Genomic DNA, 15,000 nt, shown 5'->3' on the forward strand with positions numbered 1-15,000 from the left:
AACCGGCTCTTGGGGGATGACTGACAGCTTGCTCCTCAAGTCCTCCAGACCAATGTGAGCGATGTTGACGCCATCAATGATGATTGATCCTCGGCTGAGCTCCGCCAGTCTGAAGAGTGCGACGCCCAGCGAAGATTTCCCTGAAGGAACAACCGACCTGTGTCACAATGCATTTCCTCCACCAGTAATGTAACCCGCAGTGCAGACGAACACAAACTGCGTCTGATGGGATAAATCCCGAGCGGACGGGCGTACCTGAACCTGTTCTGCCAACTATGCCTACGGTCTCCTCTGGAAGCACGCTGAACGAGAGATTCTTGAGGACCAGAGGAAGGTCGTCGCGGTATCGCATTTCCACATTCTGGAAGGAGATTCGTCCTTCTCCTGGCCAGCTGGAGGCAGGAGCCGAGGAGCCGCAGACCTGTCGAGGACCTTCGCTTTCCAGGTTCTGAGTGAATAACCGTTACATTTAGTGACTTGCAAATGAGGACAATGAAAGCAATCGAGAAGTGCAATGGCATGCAAACGCTACACCGAGTCTCAGTTAGCACAACACAGTAAATACAGCAGTTTTATAATAAATAGAATAGAAAAGAATAAAGCAAGTTCGTGCTAGAGGCCTCCTTGCTTCTGTTAAATGTACAACACCATAAATAAAAAAATTCAGAAAAGCTTTTTTCAAGAAAACAAGCCGTTGGTAAATAAACAGAGTGCAAGTCTAAAAGGTTTTAAAGAACAACGCTAAAATAAACTGCGCTATTGCTAAGATATGCGCTTTTAGCGATTCGTGAAGATTAATTTTCTGCACTATTTTTCATGCAGGAGCTTGAAACGAATGCGTGAGGCTTCTGGAGCCATTCGCTTCCATTTATTTCAGCTGTAATGTTTGATGTAACAGCCATCGGTCACACTTTATATTAGTTGGCCCACAATAACTTTATATTAGTTACAGTGTTCATGTTGCGTTGTAAAACACTTTTGTCGCTTTCGAGGTGGATACGGGTAAGGTTAGGAACAGGTTTGGTGGTATGGGTTGGTTTAAGGGTTCGGTTAAGGTGTAAGGGATGGGTGATAAAGTGTAATTATAAATGTAATTACAGATGCAATTACACAAATTAAAACATGCACGTACACAATAAGTGCATTGTATCAAAAGATTCAAGTAGTTAAAGCCACGTAAAATAGAGCGGGACCCAACCGTTTGTTTTTGTGTATAAATATAAACACACTGGTTTGTATTAGTTCTAGTTGACTAGATGATATGAGTATAGCTGTAAATAATGTATAAGTACACATAGCTTCTCTTGAGATTTGTCATATTTACAGGTGCTTTCCACACGAGAAACACAATCAAAATGTAAAGGTAAAGCTACTCCAAAGTCTGATTGGGAGAACTTTCGTGAATCAAACATCACTCCGGACCGTTTGCCGGACACTCTGGATAATACTGCTGTATATACTGTCCAGCTTCTTGCACGGATCGATCGTTTTACTTCATAAGACTTCGATCATGAGCCCCATCTTTAATTCTATGCTCTTTGATATGCTCTTTTTTTAAACTTTCAGAAACGGGCAGCTGCGGACTGCACTAAGAATCACCAAAGACCATGGTTTCAGCTAAAAATCGTCTTTACTCTTCTACGTAATTAACAGCGAGTTTACCTTTTTGGGTGAACCGTACCTTTAAGAGTGTACAACGATCACGACGCAAAGGCAAGCGCATCGACAGTAGGCTATATGACCTATTTCAGCTGCACTCACTATGGGATTTGACCGTTTGATTCATAGAGCAAGCAAGCTGCTTTCAAACGGATCAAATAGTTTCACTGCGCTTTTTTTATACCCGCACTTACTTACCTATAGCAGCTTACGTTTGCATTGCAAAATAAGCTGGTTACTTTGAGCTTCAGAACTCGGCGGGGCCATTATTGGCTTCATTAATCGCTGTAAAACACTTGGACTAAGACAGCTGCACTGCTCTGCTTTGATAAGAGCCTCCTGAAACAAGCTGTGTCGTGTCCTGTCTGGCATTAAACGCGTCCCGTGAAGCCCGGCGAGCGCGATGCGGCAGGCTCTGACCGCTGGTCTCGGCCGCCCGTGCTAAAGTAAAGAGCCGGTGTCTTTTGTGCGCCGTGCCAATTGAATAACGAACGGTCCCGTCCCTTTCTATTTGCCATCAGCGCAACCAGCGTGCGTGTGTCACAGGAGCTTCTACCTTTATGTAATGGTTGATCCGCTCCACCGAGGTAAACCGGGCTTCGGTTTCAGAAAGCAGCCTCACGGTGAACTGAAACAGGCCGGTTAGCTGGACGTGGGAAGGGAGAGAAACAGTAAGCCATGTGGACTCATCGAGGACGCAGTGACGCTGCTGCGAGCGCGTGAGAGCGGCGCACCTGTACGGCGTAGGAGATGGCCAGACCGGCGTAGGCTGGAGGGATGCGGCCGTGCATGAAGACGATGAGGAGGGCGACGGTGCTGATGAGAGAAATGCTGATGAGGTCCAGACGCACGGCCAGCCAACGCATGGCGCAGCTGAACAGATAGTGACACGCCTGGTTTGTGTCAAGCAGGGCTTGATTCCTGGTGGAACAGAACTGAGATTTAGCCTCGTTTAAGATGCATTTTAGCAAAATAACCCAACTGCGGTGTGATTAATCTGTTTTTGCATATAAACACACAAAGACACAAATAGGCAGAGAGACAGAAAGACAACAGATTGTGAAATATTATTACAATTTAAAAGACCTGTTTTCTGTTGTGATATATTGTAATAAGTGCAATTTAATTCTGTGATCAGAAATGTCATTACTGTTTTAATCAGTATAATGTGTTCTTACTGAATGAAAATATTAATATATATATATTTTTATCTTATTGACCCGAAACTTTTGAATGGTAGAGAATGTATTGATTATATCTTACAATAAATAACTGTAATCTTAGTCACAAAACAACAACAAAAAAATCTATCTATCTATCTATCTATCTATCTATCTATCTATCTATCTATCTATCTATCTATCTATCTATCTATCTATCATCAGTCAATCAATCATCTATCTATCAATCTGTCTCTCTATCTATCAATCATCTATCTATCTATCATCAATCTATCTATCTCTCTATCTATCTATCAGTCAATCAATCATCTATCTATCAATCAATCTCTATCTATCATCTATCTATCTATCTCTCTATCTATCTATCTATCATCAATCTATCTATCTATCTATCTATCTATCTATCTATCTATCTATCTATCTATCTATCGGCATATTAAAATATAGTATATAATGCATTACAAAAATAATACTTAACCGTATTTATTATTACAATTAAAAAAAAAAAAACCGTAAACCTCTTCTTGTGAATCTTTCTTGAAAAGTCACCAGGTTCTGTATTTTCCATGATTTTCTGATGCATTGCCATTCGTGAGCGTGTTTTTTTTTTTTTTACGGCTGTTTGAACTTTCTGCGGCCACAGTACAAGCAGACCCCGAGTCAAGTTTCGCTGCTGCGTTTGCTTCAGAGAAAAGTTCTGCAAAGTCACGGAGGGCATTTTGTTGTCTGAATATTACCTGTGTATGAAGTCAGCACCCCTGCCGTAAGCGTAGATAGTGGACAGGCCTTGCAGACTGCTGGTGATATGAGAGGTGAAAGGGGATTGGCTGATATTTTCCAGGCGCTTCAGCTCACGAATGAGAACCCTTTGGGTAAAAAGGACAATCGGAAGAATATATTTATATATATATATTTTTTTTTCAGTCCCTGACAAAAAGTCAGCCAGTCTCAGAATATGAGCGGTGATATACGGCTGAGTTTTGATCAAAGCTCTGGCTCATCTCATCTGCTTATCTGTGAGGCTCACAGAGCTGCCTGTGATGTGACAGGTTAGTGGCTTATGAGATGGAGGCCCACAGGGGACAATAACGGTGAGACTGAGGGGATCTTCTCGGCTGAGCTGCAGTCATCTGAACTGATTTATATGGGGCTTTATGGGGCCTGTCAGCGTCAGGCAGGACAGCAGCGTCAGGCCATTATTGATGAGCAATCAGGCTAATTTCAGCTTATATGTGCATATATAAATATATATATATATATATATATATATATATATATATATATATATATATATTTATTTATTTATTTTTTTTATTTTAGCAATTTTTAATTTTATAGTAATTTTAAATATATATATATATAATTTTTTTTTTAATTAATTTTATTTATATATATATATATATATATATATATATATATATATATATATATATATAATTTTTTAATTAATTAATTAATATATATATATATATATATATATATATATATATATATATATATATATATATATATATATATATATATATATATATATTTTTTTTTTTTTTTTTTTTTTTTTTTTTTTTTGATTTTAGTAATGTTACAAAAATAGTCTAGCAATTTTAAAGTCCAAATATATGGCAAGTAAAACATTGAATTAAATTAAATTTAAGTAGTATTAGATGTAGTAGTAATTTTGGTAAAACATTTTTTGAAACAACTGTTTTATTTGTAAAATATATTACATTTTTACAGTCTATGTATTAACTGTACATATACTCTGTGTATATATATATATCTGTATATATATATATATATATATATATATATATATATGTACATACATTGAATATGTACATACATTTTATACACCCACACACATGCACATATATTATATATATTAGCATTTGCCAGCACTATTTATACACTTTAATGCAGTTTTGGGTCACCCTTTCAGTGACCAAGTTTGACTGCTTTTGTAATATCCATGACTACAAATGTTAAAGCATATAATGATCTTAAATCTTCTAATCTTAAAGCAACAGTTTGGTCAGGACCCTTTTTTATTCTAACATGCCTCCGTGTAAAGGCAACGTCAAAAAGAAAGCGTCAGTGTGGAAGAACTTGACTGGTCTGGATAAAGCCAACTCCTAATCCCAGCTGAACACCTCTGCTGTGACTTTAAATGCAGTCCTCGAGCCAAAACTCATCACTGAACTTGTACGTTCACTATGTGGACAAAAGTATTGGTACACCTCCTTCCAAAACTGTGGCAACAAAGACAGAAAAGCGTCATTCATGTATTTAAAAATTGGTTTGCTGCAAGAGTTTTGGAAGTGTCTAAAATGACTGCACCCGCATGTACAAGTCATTGGTGTTCAGTGATGAGTTTTTGGCTCAAGGACTGCATTTAAAGTCACAGCAGAGGTGTTCAGCTGGGATTAAGAGTTGGCTTTATCCAGACCAGTCAAGTTCTTCCACACTGACTCAATCGATTATTTCTTTTTGGCCTTGCCTTATGCACGGAGGCATTGTCTTATTAGAAAAAAGGACCTGTCCAAACTGTTGCTATAAAATTAGAATATATATATATATATATATATATATATATATATATATATATATATATATATATATTGATATATATATATATATATATATATATATATATATATATATATATATATATAAATTTTAAATGTATATATTTATATTCACATCATTTATATTATATATAAATATATTTAAAACTAACATTGTATCTTATATGTATTTATATATTCATAATAAATATACATGGTGAACACACATATTATGTGAACAAAAACATGTATTTTCAATGCAATTAATCGTTTGACATCTATACACACACACACACACACAGAAGATTAATATATAAGAGGCAGATTAGACAAATTAGTTTCTTATCCTTATCTATTTGTGAAATGTTTTTCTTGAAGTGTGTATTTTAAAGATAAAATCCACAAGTTTATATTTTTTTCCAATGCAATGCCATACTGTTTGAGTGAAGCATGGTGCTGCTTTATACATACTGGCACAGCTCAACTATAAACCTGTAAGACCGAACCTGGAGATGCGGTTGTGATGAAGAGGAATGCCCCTAAAGGAACGATGGAGAACAGGAACCAGGAAACACAGCTCCCACCATGCCCAGGCAGAACAGCACTAGAGTCACATTCTGGAGCAGCATTTCGCTTGCACGCCAGACGCACATCAACTACGCAAAGAGAAAGAACAGAGAGCGGACGCGTGAGAAAGCGACACATCAAAACGCTTCGAGACGCCCCCGTCATCCTGCGTCTGAAAGGATTTGTGAAGAAAGAGAGACAGAGAGAGGTTCCTCACCCTCATCCATGTCCCTGGAGAATCGGTTGAGAATGCGTCCCAGGGGTGTTGTGTCGAAAAAGCGCATGGGGCTCAGAAGTAGAGTCTTAAATAGTTTATCGTGCAGAACCGAGGCTGCCCGCACAGTGCACTGCAAAAACAACAAAACAACAAACACAACAGCGTTAATAATGCATGCACTTAGACACAGCCGCAATGATAATAAATGGGCCGGTGATTTAAAAAACCTACTAAATTCTTTAGTTAGGGTCTGTAAAGCAAATAAACAGGTCAGGGATGCACACAAAGATTTAAACAGGCATAATAGCTAGATTTATAGGAGGGGAAACAGTGGCAAGCATATAGGAATGCTTATTATCTGTGAGGCCCGACCTGAGACGTATCACACATGTGCAGGAAAACAGCATTACCAAGCTTAGAAGAGCCAGGGTGAATTTTTAAAAAACTCTTTCATTTAAAAGAAGAAAGTCATAGTAAAAATGAGTAATGTTCATTTTTGGGTGAAGTATTCCTTGTGTGTTTGAGGTCAGTACAGCTTTAAACATAGAAATAAATTACATTTTAAACTATATTAAAGTTAAACATACTTATTTTCAAACGATAATATTTTTTATTTTTTTACACACATAAATTATAATAAAATATATACACACATATATATACACATACATATATATATATATATATATATATATATATATATATATATATATATATATATATATATATATATATACACACACACACATATATATATATATATATATATATATACATATATATACACACACACACACATATATATATATATATATATATATATATATATATATATATATATATATATATATACACACACATATATATATATATATATATATATATATATATATATATATATATATATATATATATATTATAATTTTTTAATTATTTATTATTATATATTTTTATTTTAACTTTTATTTTGGATCTAATTAATCGTGATTAATCATTTAACAACACCATGTTTTGGCCAATGTAAAAGACCTTTCACAAAATAAACAAATAAAACGTAATAATAATATTAATGATAATATATAACTTCATTTTTGTACTTTTAAGGCTTTCATGGAAAATAAAGTGGCTGTGATTGTAGAGCCATGCATCAGAAAACATCGTGAACTGTACTTTTACCAGACAGGCCTGCCATAAAGAGCACTTCTAATGTAGACGGCTTCGTCAATTACAATGAAAGCCATCTTGGCCTAACGCAGGACGTGTCAGCGTAGACAGCTTGCCGTCACTTTAGCACTTTACACAGCTAACACACACGAGGCGTAGTAAATGCATCGACGTCGTCACCGCAGCAGCACGGTTACGTAAGTACAAATATTCTCAAACACATGTCAGCGGACCACTGAGAATACGCCAGACATGCCTTCACAACTAAATTCCTCACGGGAAGAAAATGTTACCGTTTGGATTTGACGCTTTCTGGCACAAGGGAACACATTCGTTCCATTAACAGAATATGTAAAGTTCCCAAATTTGCAATCTTACCTCTGGGTAAAAAGAGATTAGCCATCATCGAGGAATTAGTGAATACAAGTGGCACACAATTACACAGACACATAACCTCTCTAATGTGCTGTCGGCTCTGCTTAATGGAGAAGAGGGCACGGGTTCCTGAGGGGACACATATACTCAACCCCTTCAGCTCAAAGTCAAGACACTGGACAGATAAATGGATTTAGCCTGCAGGCAATTTCAATTAAAGAGCAGAAAAAAGAGAGAGAAAAGCAGACACTTGGCAATGTCACGGATTGCAGAGCAAGGATTTGGTGTGGAAACGAAACCGAAACTACGGAGAGGACACCGTTCTAGATTTTTCACTCCACAAATACTCAGTAACTGTATATCAATCAAATATCTCCACCGCATTTGGTTGTTTTAACAAACAAAAGGAAACCTGCAAATTAATACAATACAATTATGCATATACTTCATTTAAAAATGGTATTTCATGATTGGTTAATTGCATTTACTATATTATACTTTCAATAAAATATTTGCACTGGGTTTGTAAAAGCTCTTTATAAACGAATATGTTATTATCTGTACACGTTATCCGAGTGATGGGTGAGGTTCGTATAAATTCGCCCAAATTTACGAATTAGCCACTTCATAAAATATGTACGAATTGCCGTGAGATTGGGCTGATATATCGCAATACTCTTATTAACGCGTGCAGACAATAACATATTCGTTTATAAAGACTACACACTACATAAAATGTTTAAATATCGCAATTATCGTCAATCGTCAAAATCCAACTCTATCTTACGACCAATTTGTACTTATTTCTACGAGGTGGCTAATTTGTGCGCATTTTGTACACTTTGTTGAAATCACAGTGATGAGGGTAGGTTTAGGGTCAAGGTTAAGCGTATAGGTAATTTGTACAGATTCAAACGAATTAGTCACCTCATAAAATACGTAAAAATTGCTGTGAGATCGGGTTGATATATCGCAACCTATTAACATGTACAACATATCGGTTTACAAAGATTCCACACACACAATAATAAAAAAAAAAAACCCACACAATTATTGTTAATTTAAGTATATTCAATGCTATCTCACAACCAATTTATATGCATTTTAAGAGGTGGCTAATTAGTACAAATTTTGTATGATTTGTCTAGACCTGAGTGATGGGTGAGGTTCATATAAATTACTTTAAATTTACAGAATTAGCCACTTCATAAAATATGTACGAATTGCCATGAGATTGGGCAGATATATCATAATACTCTTATTAACGTGTGCAGACAATAACACATTCGTTTATAAAGACTACACACTACATAAAATGTTTAAATATCGCAATTATTGTCAATATCGGTAAATCCAACTCTATCTTACGACCAATTTGTACTTATTTTACGAGAGCTAATTTGTACCTATACACCTAAACCAAACAGTCAATAACATATCGGTTTACAAAGATTCCACACACAATGTAACATTTTTAAATAATCGCAATTATCATCAATATCGGTAAATCCAATGCTATCTCACAACCAATTTATATGCATTTTAAGAGGTAGCTAATTCGTACGAATTTTGTATGATTTGTCTAGACCCGAGTGATGGGTGAGGTTCGTATAAATTCGTATAGATTTGCCCAAATTTACGAATTAGCCACTTCATAAAATATGTACGAATTGCAATGAGATTGGGCTGATATATCGCAATACTCTTATTGACGTGTGCAGACAATAACATATTCGTTTATAAAGACTACACACTACATAAATTGTTTAAATATCGCAATTATCGTAAATATCGGTAAATCCAACTCTATCTTACGACCAATTTGTACATATTTTACGAGGTGGCTAATTTGTACCTATACACCTAAACCAAATAGCTGTGAGACCGGGTTGACGTATCGCAACCTATTAACATGCAAAAGTCAATAACATATCGGTTTACAAAGATTCCACACGCAATGCAACATTTTTAAATAAATCGCAATTATCGTCAATATCGGTAAATCCAACGCTATCTCACGACCAATTTGTAAATTTTTTACGAGGTGGCTAATTTGTACCTATGCACCTAAACCAAATTGCTGCGAGATCGGGCGGATGCATCGCAACATCTCTATTAACATGCACAAGTCAATAACATATCGGTTTACAAAGACTACACCACTGTGAGGGGAAAAAGGCATTAATTGCGATGCCCCCCTTGACAGATTAACCTGCTACTCTCAGGTAGATTCAGGCAGTGATGAATAGTGCATGAGCAAAGAGGAAATGCATCTGCCCAAGGACCCAAGTGTTTGATAAAAAATTCAGCGCTGTGTAATGGAGACAGGAAGCCCAAACAGAGGAATCTCGCGCTGACAAATAAACTCCAGATTACCTTGACAAACACCAGCCCTCGCACCGTCTTCAGGAAGAGCGCCGCCCCCATGGATAAGACGTACACCCTGGAGTAATGCTGGATGTACGGATTCAGACGCATGCTGTCGCTCTCAGCGGTCTCGTTCCCCTGCAGCAGCGAGGAATTCTGCAGGGACAAAGGAACATCACCTTGGAAACGTGATCCGTCTCTGGAGATTCCCAGCAAGCCAGCTGAACTGTGCGCACCAGTCCCAGTCTCAATTATTTTACAGAACGCGAGTTAACTGCAACATCTGTTGCCGTGATTGTCCCTCTGAGTAAATCGCGTGGAGTCTGGCACTTCTAATTAGTTTCGGGATTGATGTTCGTTTCGGCTGAACATCAAAACTCTGCGATTAAAGCTGGGTGCTTTGTCGCCTTAAAGGACTAATTCGCCCCTAAAATGGAAATCGGCACTTTTTTGCGCCATCGTGTCATTTTACGAACCTCCCCGCTGACACCGTCACAAAACTTGTTACTGTTCTACTGGTTATAATGGAACTTGTGTAGAGTGTAATGTGGGTCTCAAAACATCACAAAACGAAGCTTTGCTCCATTGAGTTAATTTTAAGGAGGTTGTATTTAGTAGTAATGTAGTAAAACGCAGATATTAAAAGGTAAAAACGGCTCTATGGACGTTTTGCCATCCAGCTCTTTGAATTGGTCACGTGACTGAAATCCATGAATAATGGGACTTATGTGAAGTGTAATATGGGTCTCTATTGGTAATTGGTCGGCTTCATTGGTGGCTACAGAAGACCGTTTTTAATGGTTTTATTGCTTAAAAAGTTCATCGTTTGCAATGGTGTTTCTAGTGGAAACCATCAGAATGATGAATTCTATTATTTTGTACTTTAGGACTTAATTTCCCAAAATGAGAGATTCTGACCCGTTTCTGTTTTCCTTGCAATTATAATGAATTGAGTGTAAGGGTGAGTAAATAGTGAGAGAATTAGATTTTTGGGTGGAGTATCACTTTAAAGGGCAAGATGTAATGCAGAGCCCAGAAGCAGAATAAAGGGTTTGAGTTAATGATGAGTAATACATAACAAAAATACTGTCTGTTTGAGTTGTCTATTCATCATCTCTGTCTGCAACAGTAGTTAATGATATGTAATTATTTGCAACTAATTAATGAACAAACCATGTAATTATTGAGATTAAAAAAATGTATTTACCATATTGAAGCTTTTTTTTAGTCTTGTGTGTCTTCATACAAAAATAATAAATAAAACTACCTCAGCATGCTTCACTTTTAAAGCCAGAAATGTACAGCCTGATAAAGATGACTTTTCATGCGTAAAAACCAATTGGTCTAAGTTTACTGTACTAATGTGCTTAAGATAAAAGGTTACATGTTTGCATTTTTTTTTAATACCACGAATACCAAACGTAAACGTAAACATGCACGCTTGATGTGTTTGAATGCTGTAAACACTGTTAGCTGACCAATGATGACAAACTTTTAATTTTGGGCTGAAATAACCATTAAAGCTATTATTCACTGAATTAATTGAAATCATGATCTTTTATCGCTGTATTAAAGATCGTGAGTAAGCAGCGAGGAAGCAAACGATTCTTTTGAGGGAATGATTCATTCAGTGATTTGTTTTCGCTTTAAGCTGAACAAGCGCTTGGTCCTACCCCGCTGCCCTGCCTGATCCAGTAACTGAGCCACCAGTTGCTGAAGGCGATGCTGCCGGTGGTGAAAAGGAAGAGGAGGATGTTCACGATGAAGGCCACGGGTCCTCCAGCAGCCTTGATGTAAGCAGCGTACACGGGCCAGGCCACGGCCCCGCTCCCCTTCTCCTCCGCCTGCATGAGCTGATCTGTGAAGAAAGAAGAGTGACCCTTAAACCAACGAGTATAACAGTCTCGGGACGTTTGTGTTTGCTTCGTTTCAGATCAGCGCGTGTGAGAGAGACGTTTATCCCAAACACAATGCTCACTCATTACTGCTAAAAGTTGGGTAGATGACAAATAAAACCGGACTGCGCCCTATGGTGCGACATAGCAAAAAACATAGAAGAACAAAACAAAACTTAACCTACAAATAACATGAGAAAAATGTATCTACGTTTTTAGAATTAAAAAATATAAAAAAAAACATATTTTTGCTGTCACATCAATTAACCTCAATTACCAATATTTATATTGTAATTAATTAAATTTAATATATTAACACACACACAATGATTTTTGTTAATTGCAAATTTATAATCAACATTATCTATCTATCTATCCATCCATGTATATATATATATATATATATATACACACACACATATATATATATATATATATACACACATACACACACACACACACACATATACACACATACATATATATATATATATATATATATATATATGCACATTAATATAAAACATGAACATGGAAAGCTAAATAAATAATATAAACTAATCTACTTTTTAATTTTGTATTCTAATAAATGTTAAGATAACCTGCTAATTAATTATAATATGAGACATAATACAAGCGAGAGAGAATATTTATAAATATTATATACGTGTCAGCAACACAACTCTGAACAGGTAACAAAAAATAATTCAGCGTCCTGCAAATTGCATACAGTTTTAGCCACTTTTAAGAACCGATTTAAAATGCTTTCACCTTTTTTCTCGGTAGCATTAAACGCTCACCTCCTCTCTTGCCCTCAGCATGTGGTTTGGCCCCGGGGCTGACACTCAGGGACCGAGGGCCGCTCTCTTCTCCGGCACTCTGCTTGTTTTTCAGGTTCTTCCTCACTAGGTTCTGAACGAAGGATGAAGAAAAAGAGAAAAAGCGAGACCCGGTAAAGAGCAACCCGCACCCGGTTAACAAAACAAATCAGCTGGGTCATTAATACAGAGATCAGTGACGATGTCCCTCGGCTGTTGCTCACACAGATCAATTCACTTAGAAATGACAAAAGCCCGGCGTGAATTAACATTTCAGAGCCAGTGGCTTCGCAGGCCCTGGCTCGTGAATCTTGCAGTGGGTGATGTAGGGTGTTTTGTGGTGTTTTCCCACAGGGCGGTATCGCACCTCTTGCTGCACGCTGTTGAAAAGGGCGGCGTAGTCTCGGCCTTTCTCCATCAGCTGGACGTGTGTGCCGTGCTCCGCTATCTGACCGTCCTTCATCAACACCACCTCATCACACTCGGGCAAGTACTGTAGAGCAAACACACCCGCGGGAAAGGACACGGAGCGTCAGAAAATACCTTACGTTACATTAACCCAACTCTAAGCATATTAACATCACATTACAAGCTATATTAACATCACGTTTGCTCAATAAAAAAACGCAATGGACATTTTTATCTCTTCAATTGGGATGCATGACATGCCACCAGTTACCAATGAATTTTTCGTCTTATATTTATTAAGATTTCTTTCTTTATCAGTAACAGTAAACGTTAGATAAATCCTCAAGTATATCGATATAATATTAACACGAAATATAAGTAACATTTCGGTAAATACTGGATATTTCATAAATACTGAATAAATATTGGTCATATCCCCAAGCACATTAATATCATACTAGTCAATAAAAAGAATTTAAGGGACATTTTTGTGTATTTAAAAATGTAAACATTAATGCATAACATGCTGTTAGTTATCAATGTATATATATATATATATATATATATATATATATATATATATATATACACACACATATATATGAAATGTTTTATATATATATATATATATATATATATATATATATATATATATATATATACACACACACACACACATATATATATACACACATATATATATATATATATAAATGTTATATATATATATATATATATATATATATCAGGATATATGTTGGGAGTTTTGGGGATTTAAAAAAGTATTACAATTCTGTGTTAATTAGAATAAAGCTGAAATAAAATAAAATGTAAATAATAAATTAATTGTAAATAAAAAAACAAAAAAAAACCTGAGAATTAGAAGTTCTGCCTTGGCAAAAAAAAAAAAAAAAGTTCTGCCTTGGTTAAAATGTTTAATTCAATAAAATCCTTTAAAAATAAAGCTACAAAACAAAAGAGTAAAAAAAAAAAGACAAAAGCACATAAAATGACTAAAACTTGAACTAAAATGAAACAAAGTATACATTTTACAGCTTAATATCTAATGAAATAAACATAATAAACAATAAATGTGTGTTTGACTTTTTGGTGTTGGCCTAAATTGTACTTTATAAAAGCTATCGGCAGCCTCTCGTATATAATCTCAGCTGGACGAGTGCAGTGTGACCCGTGTCCATGCGGTACATCTCGTGCATTCGTGAGCCTCTTGCCTGCAGCTGGTGCGTGACGAACACCACAGTCCTGCCCTTGGACGCGCTCAAGTGGATGGCGCTGTGGAATAAGTGTGATCCCACGCGAGTGTCGACGGCGGCGCTGAGGGGTCATCGAGCAGAAGAACGCGTCTCTCGCTGTACACAGAGCTCGGGCCAGACTCACTCTCTGGCGCTGACCGCCGCTCAGGTTGGCTCCTCTCTCTCCTATCTGCAGCAGATCGTTCACAGTAATGAGCCGTTCAGCTGGAAACTAACATGCGAACGTGGCTCAAGAGATCATTAAACATTACTAAAAGACACTTTTGTGTTCATCTGTGAAGGTCGATTGTTGATACTGATCTTGTTTGATCGGTAACTGGTTCTTTCTTTATTGTATGTTATTAATAACTGAATTTATTCTTGGCATTAAAACATTCTGAAAAGTTTAGAAATACGAATTTGACATAAAAGATGACATGATTAAAAAGTAAAAAAATAACGGTCCAGGGTCACAAATTAGGAGCACCTTCAATATTTTTTTGTTAGTTTTTTTAGTTTGCAAAGGCATTTTTTT

The 15,000-nt window shown here is 36.4% G+C and overlaps 1 pseudogene; it reads right to left on the minus strand.

Moving 5' to 3' along the window:
• The window catches only part of LOC122357531, a 38,222-nt pseudogene that overhangs the window by 4,877 nt on the left and 18,345 nt on the right, over positions 1 to 15,000 (minus strand).

Source organism: Puntigrus tetrazona, chromosome 14 (assembly GCF_018831695.1).
Source record: "Puntigrus tetrazona isolate hp1 chromosome 14, ASM1883169v1, whole genome shotgun sequence".
NCBI lineage: Eukaryota > Metazoa > Chordata > Actinopteri > Cypriniformes > Cyprinidae > Puntigrus > Puntigrus tetrazona.